This window comes from Crocuta crocuta, unplaced genomic scaffold, assembly GCF_008692635.1.
Source record: "Crocuta crocuta isolate KB4526 unplaced genomic scaffold, BGI_CrCroc_1.0 scaffold273, whole genome shotgun sequence".
Taxonomy (NCBI): domain Eukaryota; kingdom Metazoa; phylum Chordata; class Mammalia; order Carnivora; family Hyaenidae; genus Crocuta; species Crocuta crocuta.
The window spans coordinates 2,480,470-2,492,169 of NW_027529425.1; positions in this window are offsets into that span (position 1 = coordinate 2,480,470).

Below are 11,700 nucleotides of genomic sequence, written 5' to 3' on the forward strand. Positions count from 1 at the left end.
AAAATCGGACATGAGCTGGGGTATGCGGTAGAGACACGATCCTGGCCTCGCTTAGAAGAAAATTAAGGGAAATTTCACATCATGAGTTGGGCAGAGAGGGGGAACCACTTGATGCGAGAAGAGATGCCAGAGGGCACCTCACTGTTCCAGCCTCCGTAGCCAGGAGGGCAAAGGCCGGCTCGGTGCCACTGATTGCCTGATTTTCAAAGCAGCTAGAAATCCTGGTTTTAAGGTGAAGTGAGGTGGGAGTGAATTCAAAATGTTTAAAAAAAATACTTTGTAAAATCTAGTTAAGCAGAAACTGTTTTAGTAAAAATATTTGTTGCTTATTAGAAAACTGATATCTGTTTATTGTAAAGAATGTATAAGAAGGTTGAAATTAGAAAATGAAAATCTCCTTTTGTTTATCTATTAACATTTTAATACACTTACTAATCTTTTATATATGATTATCCCTTTTAAAAATTGGACTGTAATTATATAATTTTATAGTCTTTATTCACCTTATATTAAATCAGAAACATTTTCTTATGAACTGAATATTCAAGGTAAGCTACAGGTAAAAGTGATGAGATATAATCATTTAATCTCAGACATTGTGAGGTTCTAAACTTATCAGATTTAAGTTCAGTAAGGAAAAATCTAACTTTCTAATTACTAGATAAAATGTTCATAACTCTAGATATTTTAAATTCAGCAATTGATAAGTTTGTCTGGAAATCAGTTCTTACAGCGTGGCATTGAGATGAATTAACTGTGCACATAAAAATTAGATGCTATATTTTAATTTATAAAGTATTTGTAAAAGACTGGCATAAAAAAACTAAGAAAAAATAAACTTTGTAATCTAGCACTGTGCAGGCCATTAACCAAAACCCATTTGCCGGTTAAAAAAAGAATGTCTTCTGAGGCTTGACCCCTACATATGAGCTTGAACTGAAGTTAGGAAGTTAGGAATTCTCTTGTTAACTTCTCACGGTATCTTGTCTACTCGGTTTGAAAATGAAACTAAGTTGTCCGCTGTCACAGTTGCGCCTGCAGTGTGTCTGGGCAGGCCCTGTGCTTTTTGCCCGTGTTTTGGGACCTCACCTGCTGTCTCTCTGTCCCTGTAGGGATTCGCCTGTCCTGTGCATGCAGGCGTGAGGATGATCTCGACCCACTTAGGCCTGGTTCAGCCCGTGCTCCTGGCGCATCCCAGCACACCAGGTGTGTGGGATCACTGAAAGCAGGAATGCGTGTATTCATGGATGCATGCATGGACGCATGCATGGTTGGATGCATGGGTGGACACATGGTTGGATGCATTAATGGATGCGTGCATGGATGGATGGATGCATGGGTGGGTGCATGGGTGGCACATGGTTGGATGTATGGATGGACACATGCACAGATGGACGCATGGATGGATGGATGCATGCATGGATGGATGCATGGTTGGATGCATGGATGGATGCATGCATGCCTGCATGAATGAACAAGATACAAACCCTTTGCCTGCTCATGTGGTGGCAGTCACCTGGGCTCCTCAACAGCCTCATTCTACTCCCGGCCCTCTCTCCTCCCTCTGTCCATACCCACAACCAGCTCTTTCCTGCAATTCCCTTCCCCCTCCACTCCCTTGCCCCATGTTCTCTCCTCCCTCCTCTGGCTCCTTAGTCCCCCTGCATAGAACCCCTTTGCCCTCCCTTAGGCTTTACCCCAAATCAAATGGCCTCTTGCATCTCAGGTCCTGCAAACTGAGGCTGGGAAATGGAGGCGTGCCCAGTTTTTCCTGCAGAAGCATCAGACACACAGGATGGCCAGCTCATCCATGGAAGAGGAAAGACTTTAAGCTTGAAACCAATGGGATCGGCCATGATGGAAAATAGCGGCTGATAATGAAACACTAGTAAAAAAAAAAGTTTATAAAAAATTAGAAGGTAAAGGAGTTAGGGAAGCACTTGCCACAAGCATGACCCCCAAAACCTACATAACCTTTGGGGAGCTGGTGGCTCAGTCTGTTAAGTGTCTGGCTCTTCATTTCAGCTTGGATCGTGATCCCAGGGCTGTGGGATCAAGCCCCACATCAGGCTCTGTGCTGAGCATGGAGACTGCTTAAGATTCTGTCTTTCCTTCTGCCCCTCTCCCCAACTTGTGTACACATACTGTCTCTCCTTAAATAGAAAAAAATAGAAAAGAAAAAAAAGGTTTTTAAATTTTTTTGTTTATTTATTTATTTTGAGAGAGACAGTGACAGCACAAGTGGGGGAGGGGCAGAGAGAGAGAATCCCAAGCAGGGTCTGTGCTGCCATGCAGAGCCCAATGTGGGCCTTGAACTCACAAAATACAAGATCATGACCTGAGCCAAACCAAGTTGTAAGCTTAATCGACTGAGCCACCCAGGCACACCCCCCCCAAAATAGTTTTTTTTAAAAAACTACATAANCCATAAAAAAAAACTACATAACCTTAAAATAACAGGATATCACACAAATCCAGATGAAAAATACTAAGACAATGAAAGAAAGTTATAAAAATGTGTACATAGACAATAAATAAGCATATGAGACATTTGCCACAGCGTGCACACACACACACACACACACACACACAGAATGATACATATAAGCAATAAGATACCATGCTTTCTCAATTCATTTAATAAAAGAAACAGTGATAATATCTGATGAAGCTCTAAGGGAGGAAAACAGTCTCACACGTTGCTGCTGGGGTATAAATCCATATACACTTTCCAAAAACCTACTTGGAAAATGGAGTAAGACTCTTAAATTTAAAAAATATACATATTAACAGGGGCACCTGGGGGACTCAGTCAGTTAAGCATCAACTTCGGCTCAGGTCATGGTCTCACAGTTTGTGAGTTCAAGCCCTGCATCAAGCTCTATGCTGACAGATCAGAGNAAAAACTATACATATTTATCTACTTTTGGTCTGTGAGCTTGTGTGTATACACGAAAAAGAAACAGGCAAAAGTTTATGGCAGGTTTTCTACTTCGTTAGTGTTGTTTGCAATGAGAACCTGTAAGATCTGCTCCCTTAGCAACTTTCCAACAATACAGTGTTGTTAACTGCGGTGGTTACCACACTATACATTATATCCCCACGACTTACTTGCTTTCTAACTAGAAGTTTGTTATAAACCTTATGAACTACAAAAGGCATTTTATAACTGAAAGCTTGTTATAAAATTGTATAACCGGAAGGANCCCCCCCCCCCCCCCCCATGCCCTGCCTCTGGCAATCAGCAGTCTGTTCTCTGTACCTGTGAGCTTGGGTTTTGTCTTTGTTTCTTAGATTCCGCATATAACCGAGACCGTACAGTGTTTATCTTTCTGTCTGACCTATTTCCCTGAGGATGATGACCTCGCGTCCTGTCCGTGTTATCACAAATGGCAAGATTTCATTATTTTTAAATGGTTGAATAATGCCCTATTGTGTATCTATACCACCTCTTCTTTGTCCGTTCATTTGTTGATGGACACTTAGATTGTTTCCAGGTCTTGGCCATTGTGAACAATGCTGCAGTGAACATGGGGGTGCAGATATATTTTTGAGTTAGTGTTTCTAGTTGCTTTGGATAAATCCCTAGAACTGGAATTGCAGGATCATAGGGCAGTCTTTTTGTTTTGTTTTGTTTTGTTTTGTTTTGAGAAAACTTCATACAGTTTTTCATAGTGGCTGCACCAATTTGCATTCTCAACAGTGCACGAGGGTTCACTTTCCTCCACGTTCTCACCAACACTTGTTATTTGTCTTTTTGAATGACAGCCATCCTAACAGGTGTTAGGTGGTATCTCATTGTGGTTTTGATTTGCATTTCCAGTGATGAGTGATATCTTTTCGTGTACCTGTTGGCCATCTGGATGTCTTCTTTGGAAAAATGTCTATTCAGATCCTCTGCTCATTTTTTAAAAAATTTTTAAGCTTATTTATTTATTTCAAAAGAGACAGAGAGAGCACAAACAGGGGAGGAGCAGAGAGATAGAGAGGGAGAGAGAAAGAATCCCAAGAAGGCTCTGAACTCAGGGCTTGAACTCGCAAACTGTGAGATCATGACCTCAGCCGAAATCAAGAGTCGGAAGCTCAACCGACTGAGCCACCCAGGCGCCCCCTTTTTGCTTTTGTTGCCTTTGCTTTTGGTGTCATGGATCCAAAAAATCAGCACCAAGACTGTTGTCCAGGAGCTTACCACCTATGTCTTCTTCCAGGAGTTTTATCATTTCAGGTGTTTGCATTCAAGTCTTTAATCCTTCTGAGTTAACTTTTGTGTGTGGTAGAAGATAGTGGTCCAGTTTCGTTCTTTTGCGTGTAACTGTTCAGCATTCCAAACACCATTTATTGAAGACGCTGTCCTTTTCCCAGTGCATATTCTTGGATCGTTTGTCATAAATTAATCGACCATAGTGAATGTCTTTATTCCTGGGCTCTCTATTCTGTTCCATTGATCCATGTGTCTGTTTTTATGCCAGTACCATACCGTTTTGATTACTACAGCCTTGTGATATAGTTTGAAATGAGGGAGTGTGATGCTTCCAGATCTGTCCTTCTTTCTCAAGATTGCTTTGGGTATCTGGGGTCTGTTGTGATTCCAAGCACATTTTAGAATTGTTTGCTCTATATCTGGGGAAAATGTCATTGGAACTTTGATCAGGATTGCACTGAAACTGTGTTTATGAAAATGTTTTAAAACGTATATTAACAATGTCAATTCTTCCAACCCATGAGCATCTTTCCATTGACTCGTGTCTTTAATTTCTTTCATCAATGTTGTACAGTTTTCACTGTATTGGTCTTTCAACTCTTTGGTTGAGTTTGTTCCTAGGTGTTTTACTCTTTTTGATGCAATTGTATACAGTGGTTTTATCTAGTTGAAGGAATTATAATTATTTTTCTTTTTATGTTTTCCCAGAATTCCCCCCACCAGTCTCCTCAGTAATCAGAAACAGATATTTTTTACAGGAAGGAAAGAGAAAAGAAGGACTAGACAAACGTAGGCATGCGTAAACACACCTTCATTTGCACACCCAAGCCAGGGCCACAGGGGAGGAGGGAGAGCTGAGGATGAAGCGTCCCAAGCAATCTTCCCCCAAACATGAAGGCTTACGACTGTGGTTAGAGCTAATTCTGTGATTCCAGGCAAGTTATTTAATCCCTCAGAGACTTGGTTTCTTTATTTGTAAAATGGGTGAATAACACCAGCACTTATAAGCTTGTGGCGAGAATCTGAAGCTGTGCTCTCCAATATGATAGCTATGAGTCCCATGTGGCTACTTAAAGGTAAGGATATTAAAAGAAAATTTCAGTTGCATTGGCCACATTTCAAGGGCTCGATAGCCATGTGTGCCTAGTGGCTACTGTATTGGACCTCACAAATACAAAACACGCCCATCATAGCAGAGGCTTTCTTGCACAGTGCCCGCCTAAGGCAGGTACCCGGTCCAGCCCTGGGTTCTTTGGGAACTCGCAGCTAAGGCCACTGCAGGGGGGAGGGAAGAGAGAAGAGAGCCTCTTGCTAACTTGGAAAAAAGAAGAGGAGAAACAAGATCAGAGTTTTGGCTGATGAGAAGAGAGCAAAAATCACTACTTCAGCTCCCCTCCGGAAGTGCTCCACTCAGATCCATGCCTCGCAACATCAGAAAGAAACCTCAGGGGCAAGCTTTGCGTGTTTCTCCCCCCACCGGAGGCACAGGCCACTTCCCACAAGGAGGCTATACCTCCAGCTCTGTGGTTACTTCACCCCTCAGTAGGGGCAAAGGGGAAGAGCTTTCTCTTGAGTGTATATCAAATTTCTGAATCATGGCAAATGTTGCTCTGATAAACGTCATCTGTTTCAGACAACTGTGTGTGTGTGTGTTTGTGTGCGTGTGTGTGTGCACGCGTGCGCAAGCACACATGTGTCTGTGTGTGGTCAGTTCTTTGGGGAGCTACAGAGAGAAAACCCAAATTATTTTGCCCTCAGCTGCATCATCTTTGTTAATATCTGACTTTGTTACATTCCATAAACGTTAAGCCTGGGGCAGGGGATGTGGAATAGCTACATTCAGCGTCTCACCCTTTAATGCTTCTCAAATGAGCGAGGTGGGTCACCTCCTGTGGAGCTCCATCAGACTGCCTGCTTAGGGTCAGAAACAAGAATAATCTGGAACCTCCACAAGAAGCCTGGTCCCCGGATACATATGGCAGGGATGGGGGGTGCGGGGAGCAGAGCTTCTGGCTTCTTGTTGCATACAGATATCAGCCCGGCATGTGAAATTCCATTTCAGCACCTTAAGAGGTCCTCTGCCAAGCACATCTATTTCCATCCCACAGCCGTGATCACACTCACTGAGTGGGTGTGAAGAGCTGAGCATCAGGACTTTCCAACTGAACCCCCAGGGCCACTCTTTCCTTCCAGCCCTATCCTCTGACTCCCATCATTGGGGCTGCAAAGACAAGCCCTTCATCCGTCCATTCAGAAGAACCATTTGCACCATCCATGGGCATCATGGGGTTGACCTTTCCAGGGAGTGTTGGACCACTCATGTGCAGTTAGCAGTAGATGCTTCTTGGGAACATTGGGGAGTGCCCTCTGTGCGTGTGCCCTCAGAAATGCCATCGTGGTGACAGAGGGAGGAGTATGATGCTCATTGTCTGGAAGAGCCCAGTGCAGATGCTCTGATTGGGTTATAAGGGTCTCTCAGGAGGAGTGAAGATGGACAGCTCAGGGAACAGGGACTGAATAGGACTTTCACATCTCTAGGTCACCAGTTAGTCTCAGGTCTTAGGGAAGACAACCAAAGGGCACCCCCTTCCACCTCCCCATAGGGGAAGCCTGGAGTCCTCATTCATCCCTGGCCACTGAGGACCAAACAGCACCTAGAATGCTTAAAATCCAGGTCATCCCCCTGGTGAATGTCACGTGGTATTTACTGACCAGGCTCTCCAACAAGACTCCATCAAAGGCTGCAAAATGGCTCCCACAGACCAAGACCATCTTGTAGATGTTTTGATTGGCTCACGCTAACTTTGAGGGGGGAGGGGGGAACATCGTCACCAACTAAGAAATACTGAGAATTTTGGATATTTCGTGTGGAAAAAAATCTGCATTTTCAGATGCTCTTGAAAAATCAGAATATCTGGCTACACTGAGCCCATGTTAAGGACCAAGAGACTCTGGGCTGAGCTTCAGGAGTGGCTGCCCCAAACGGTTAGCCATGGTGCCTACTGGCCTCTCCTCCAGGCCACATCTGCTCAGGCCCATGAACATGGAAATGTTGCATTCCTGTTCAGAAACTGCAATTATTCCAGAAAGGTGTTCTGACAGGGAAGACTCTGTGGGGCCCCGGGCCCTGAAGCTCACTACAGCTCTCCCAGATGTTTATGCCTTGCTTCCCCACCCATGACCTCACCTGACCCTCGTAAAGCAGGACATGGTAAATACCTGCAGCAAGAGATTGTTTGGGGCTGAAAAATATGCTGACATAATGATCTGAAATTCCTGGAGAAGGACCTTCCCCTTGGGAGGTGGGGGTGCAAGTGATCCGGCCTGGATAATTCAGGAACTTCTTGTTCCTACGTCAGGAAGACAAATGGAACTGTAGAGTTGAGGGACTGGGTGACAGGAGCTTCAGGCCTCTTCCTGAAAGCGGAGAGGGGCAACACAGAGGGGGCTGCTGGAGGGCAGGGGCAGAGGCCAGCATGGTCCCGCCAGGGACTCGGTACCGCGGGCAGTGGCGACCCCTGGTGGATGTGCCAAAGAATGCGCCCCCTTTCTCTGAAATCTACAAACATGGCAAGGAGGATGGAAAGCTGGGTGGGCACCAGGCTCCAGTCAATGTACAAAACGTGTGATTCTAACTCCTCTTATGACAACCCTACGATTACTATTATTATCATTATCCTTTTTCTTTTTATTAAAATTTTTTAAATGTTTATTTTTATTTTTTTTAATGCTTTTATTTATTTTTCTGAGAGAGAGAGAGAGACAGCGTGAGCAGGGGAGAGTCAGAGAGAGGGAGACACAGAATCTGAAACAGGCTCCAGGCTCTGAGCTGGCTGTCAGCACAGAGCCTGACGCGGGGCCTGAACCCATTAACCACGAGATCATGACCTGAGCCGAAGTCAGATGTTTAACTGACTGCATGCCCCCCCGCCTTGTTGTATTAACTCTTAATGGCCCTTCCCTAATTGCTGCCTTGCAATGAGCCACGGCAGGTGCATCCTCTTCCTTGCTCATCACGTCTCCCCTGGAGAGCACTCCCTTCCTCCATAAGGCTAGTTGAGAGGCCGTGTAGGGAGGAAGGCACAGAGCAAAATCTTATGTGTATCCCGTACTAGCCTACAGCAAGACACTGACCCTTCTTCCTGACCTTAGTGTCCTAATCTGTGAAATGGAATGATGATAATCACACCCTCTTCAGAGGGCTATTGTGAACACTAATGATTTCATACACACACACACACACACACACACAGTCCCTGTCACATGGTATGTTCATTCACTGGGCTGTCATCACAAAGTACCTCAATCCCAGGTGGCTTAAACAACAGAAACATGTGGCCTCACAATTCTGGAAGCCGGAAATTCTAGACGGAGGTGGAGAAGGGTCTGTTCCTTCTGAGACCGTGAGAGAGCATGGACCCTAGGCCTCTGCCCCGGCCTCTGGGGCTTGCCTGGGTGTGTCACCCATCTCTGCCTTCACCTTCATGTTGGCCTTCTCCCCAGGGCGTGCGTGTGTCTAAACTCCCCATTTTTATAAGGATGCCCGTCATATTGGATTAGGGCCCACCCAAAGGACCTCATTTTAACTTGGTTTCCTCTGTAAACACCCCAGTTCCAAATAAGGTCATATTCTAAGGCACCAAGGATGAGGGCTTGGACATACCTTGTTTTGAGAGAGAACGTAATTCAACCCACACCACGTGGTAAGAATTCCAAGTTCGCTACGATGAGGAGAATGAATAGACTTAAGTGTGCCAACTACTGACACCTACCTGTGTCTTCCCCAGTGTCATTTGCACCAACGTCAATGACAACCAGTAAGCTCTGTTTTCTTCATGGACAGTTATTTCTCCTTTTTTTATGGAAACCCTTCCTATTATATTTTCAGCGGTTCGAGGACATGAACCGTGTCTCCTAGTTCTTGGGGCTCCTCTAAGAAGTCACACTTAGGACCTTCCACAAAATAGGTTCTTTTTTCTTAATGCTTATTTATTTTAGAGAGAGTGTGCAGGGAAGGGGCAGAAGGAGGGGGACAGAGAATCTGAAGTGGGCTCACCATTGACAGCACAGAGCCCAGTGCGGGGCTTGCACTCATGAACCGTGAGATCACGACCTAAGACAAAGTCAGACGCTTAACCGACTGAGCCACCCAGGTGCCTCCCCATCCCCCACGAAGTAGGTTCTCCACAGCCTTGGTCCAAACCAAGTCCTTAAGGAACCCTTCATAGCATCCACTCTCTTCCAGCCCTTTCTGTGCTCCCATGTGCTTCATGGAAGCTTCTTTGGGACTCAGGGGGAACTTTGCAAAGCTTCAGTTTTTAGAAACACATGTTTGCCTGGTTAATTGCCACCATCCACCTCAAGGGATTAGTAATATTTAAAACCAGATGTAGCATTTTATAAATCTCCTACCATTCACAGGTGGTGGGTACATGCACATAACCGCTCAGTGTCTGCACTGAGGCTCATGTGAAATGTGCAGTGCGCATCCCTTCCCGTCTTCCCTCAGATCCGAAGTGACCAGTTTCTGTGCACGCGTGCTGAATCCCAGTTATTCACACTTGCGTGTTTTTGTCCTTTTCTCAATGATTCTGAAACGTTTGAACATGTGTTAGGCAGATATTACAATGAATTACGGAAAGAAAATATTCTTTTTGTGGAATTAAGTTTTAAAGAGGTGGGGGAGAAAGAACATGCAGAATGTCGATGCAACCTGGAAATATGGATTCCCATCTTTTTTTAACAGCTTGATGTTCTTAATGACGTTGTATCGACTTGTCTCTGTTGTCAGATGTGGACAAAAGGGCATTGTATGAAGGAAAGAGGAATGTGGTATTTCTACAAAATCATGTGACTTTGGTACTTGGAATCCTACATTCTATCCTTAGGAGCCTCTTTTTAGCAAGGACTTGGTTCCCAAAACTGTGACATTTAGCCTCAGCTTGGGGTTTCAGTCCAGATCTACCCATCGGAAATAGAGTGTGGTGAGAGGAGTGAGTAAAAAGCAGAGACCACGGGGAGGGGAGCGAGGGGCTGCTGAGCCAGTAGAACTGTCTGGAAGCTGAGCAGCCCCATGTGAAGAGCAAGCTTTCCGTGCCCCCCTCCTCCCCTGAGTGGCCCAGGCTTGGAAATCCGGGGCTTTCTCTCGGGGCACCACAGAACCTGTGTTCTCGGGAGAGACCGGGGTGGGTGAGAAGGAGAACTGAAGGATGGGTGGCCCCCCCGAATCCCACCTGCAAGACTCACGGCAGCGGCAGCAGGGACCCATCACTGCAGTGGTCAGTAAATGTGCCTCTGAGTTAGAAACAGCACGTGTGGCCAGAGTGGCCAGGTGGTCACCAGGCCCCAGACTGAGGACCTCCCAGCAGTGACTGTGCTCCCAGCCCCACCCACTGTGGGACATTCTGCCTTCACCCACACCACCCACACCGCATGACCCAGTGAAGAGGGACCGTAAGGCAGGCTGAGGGCCAAGCCCAAGCTGGCACACCCCCTCCCCCAGGTGGGACATGCGGGGGTGTGGGACGTTCCGCAGGGTCCCGGGTGCCCAGGAACAAAGGAAAGGATAGAAAACAAATGGCTACACTGACAGCCTCCATCAGTTTACAAATATCTCATCAATCACCTAATTAGAAACTCCCTGCTGTCTTAATGCTAATGCTTTGCTAGAGGGAAAAATACCCTTAGCTGAACAGTAGCTAGGCCTCCAGGAATCCGTAAATCCTCTTTAGCATGTGGAAACCCCTTTAGGAAACTTCCTCTTGACTCTACCTCCCGCAGCCCCACAGCGTAGAAGCAGTCACTCTGCACAGCCCCAGCGCAGCTCTTCTTGCCCACGGGCCCTGTCCCTGTGCCTTAGTAAAGTCAGCTTTTTGCACCAAAGATGTCTTCAAGAATTCTTTCTTGGCCATCGGCTCCGAACCCCATCATCCCCCAAAAACCACATCACCAGCACCCAGAAGATGGGGTGCTACAGAGTCACAGGCAATGGTCCCCAGGGACCACCCTCACTTCTGACACCAATTAGGACTTTGAGCGGCTTCCCCAAACCACCCTCAGGTTTGATACTTCTCTAGAAGGGCTCAAGGGACTCACAGAGAGCTGTCGTATGCACAGTTAGGGTTTATTCCAGCAAAGGGGACAGACTGATGTCCCCTGAGGGAGGCTTGCGTGTCTGAGCTTCCGCTGTCCCCGCTAGGCAGGTCCTCTGAGCCCCACTCTGGACCAGGCCTGGCCTTGGCCTGTGAGAACAGCAAACACTGGTGACCAGGACGGTCGGGGATGCCACGTATATAGCCAGATGCCACTGGTTGGTGTGAAAACACCTTCTAGGGTAAAAACACCTTATTATTATTTGTGTGTGTGATAAGGATGCTTAACATGAGATCTATCCTCCTAATAAACGTAAGCAAGTGCAATATGCTATTGTTATTGCTGTTAATGTGTATTTATTTATTTTAAGAGAGAAAGAGAGAGGGGCACCTGGGTGGCTCAGTTGG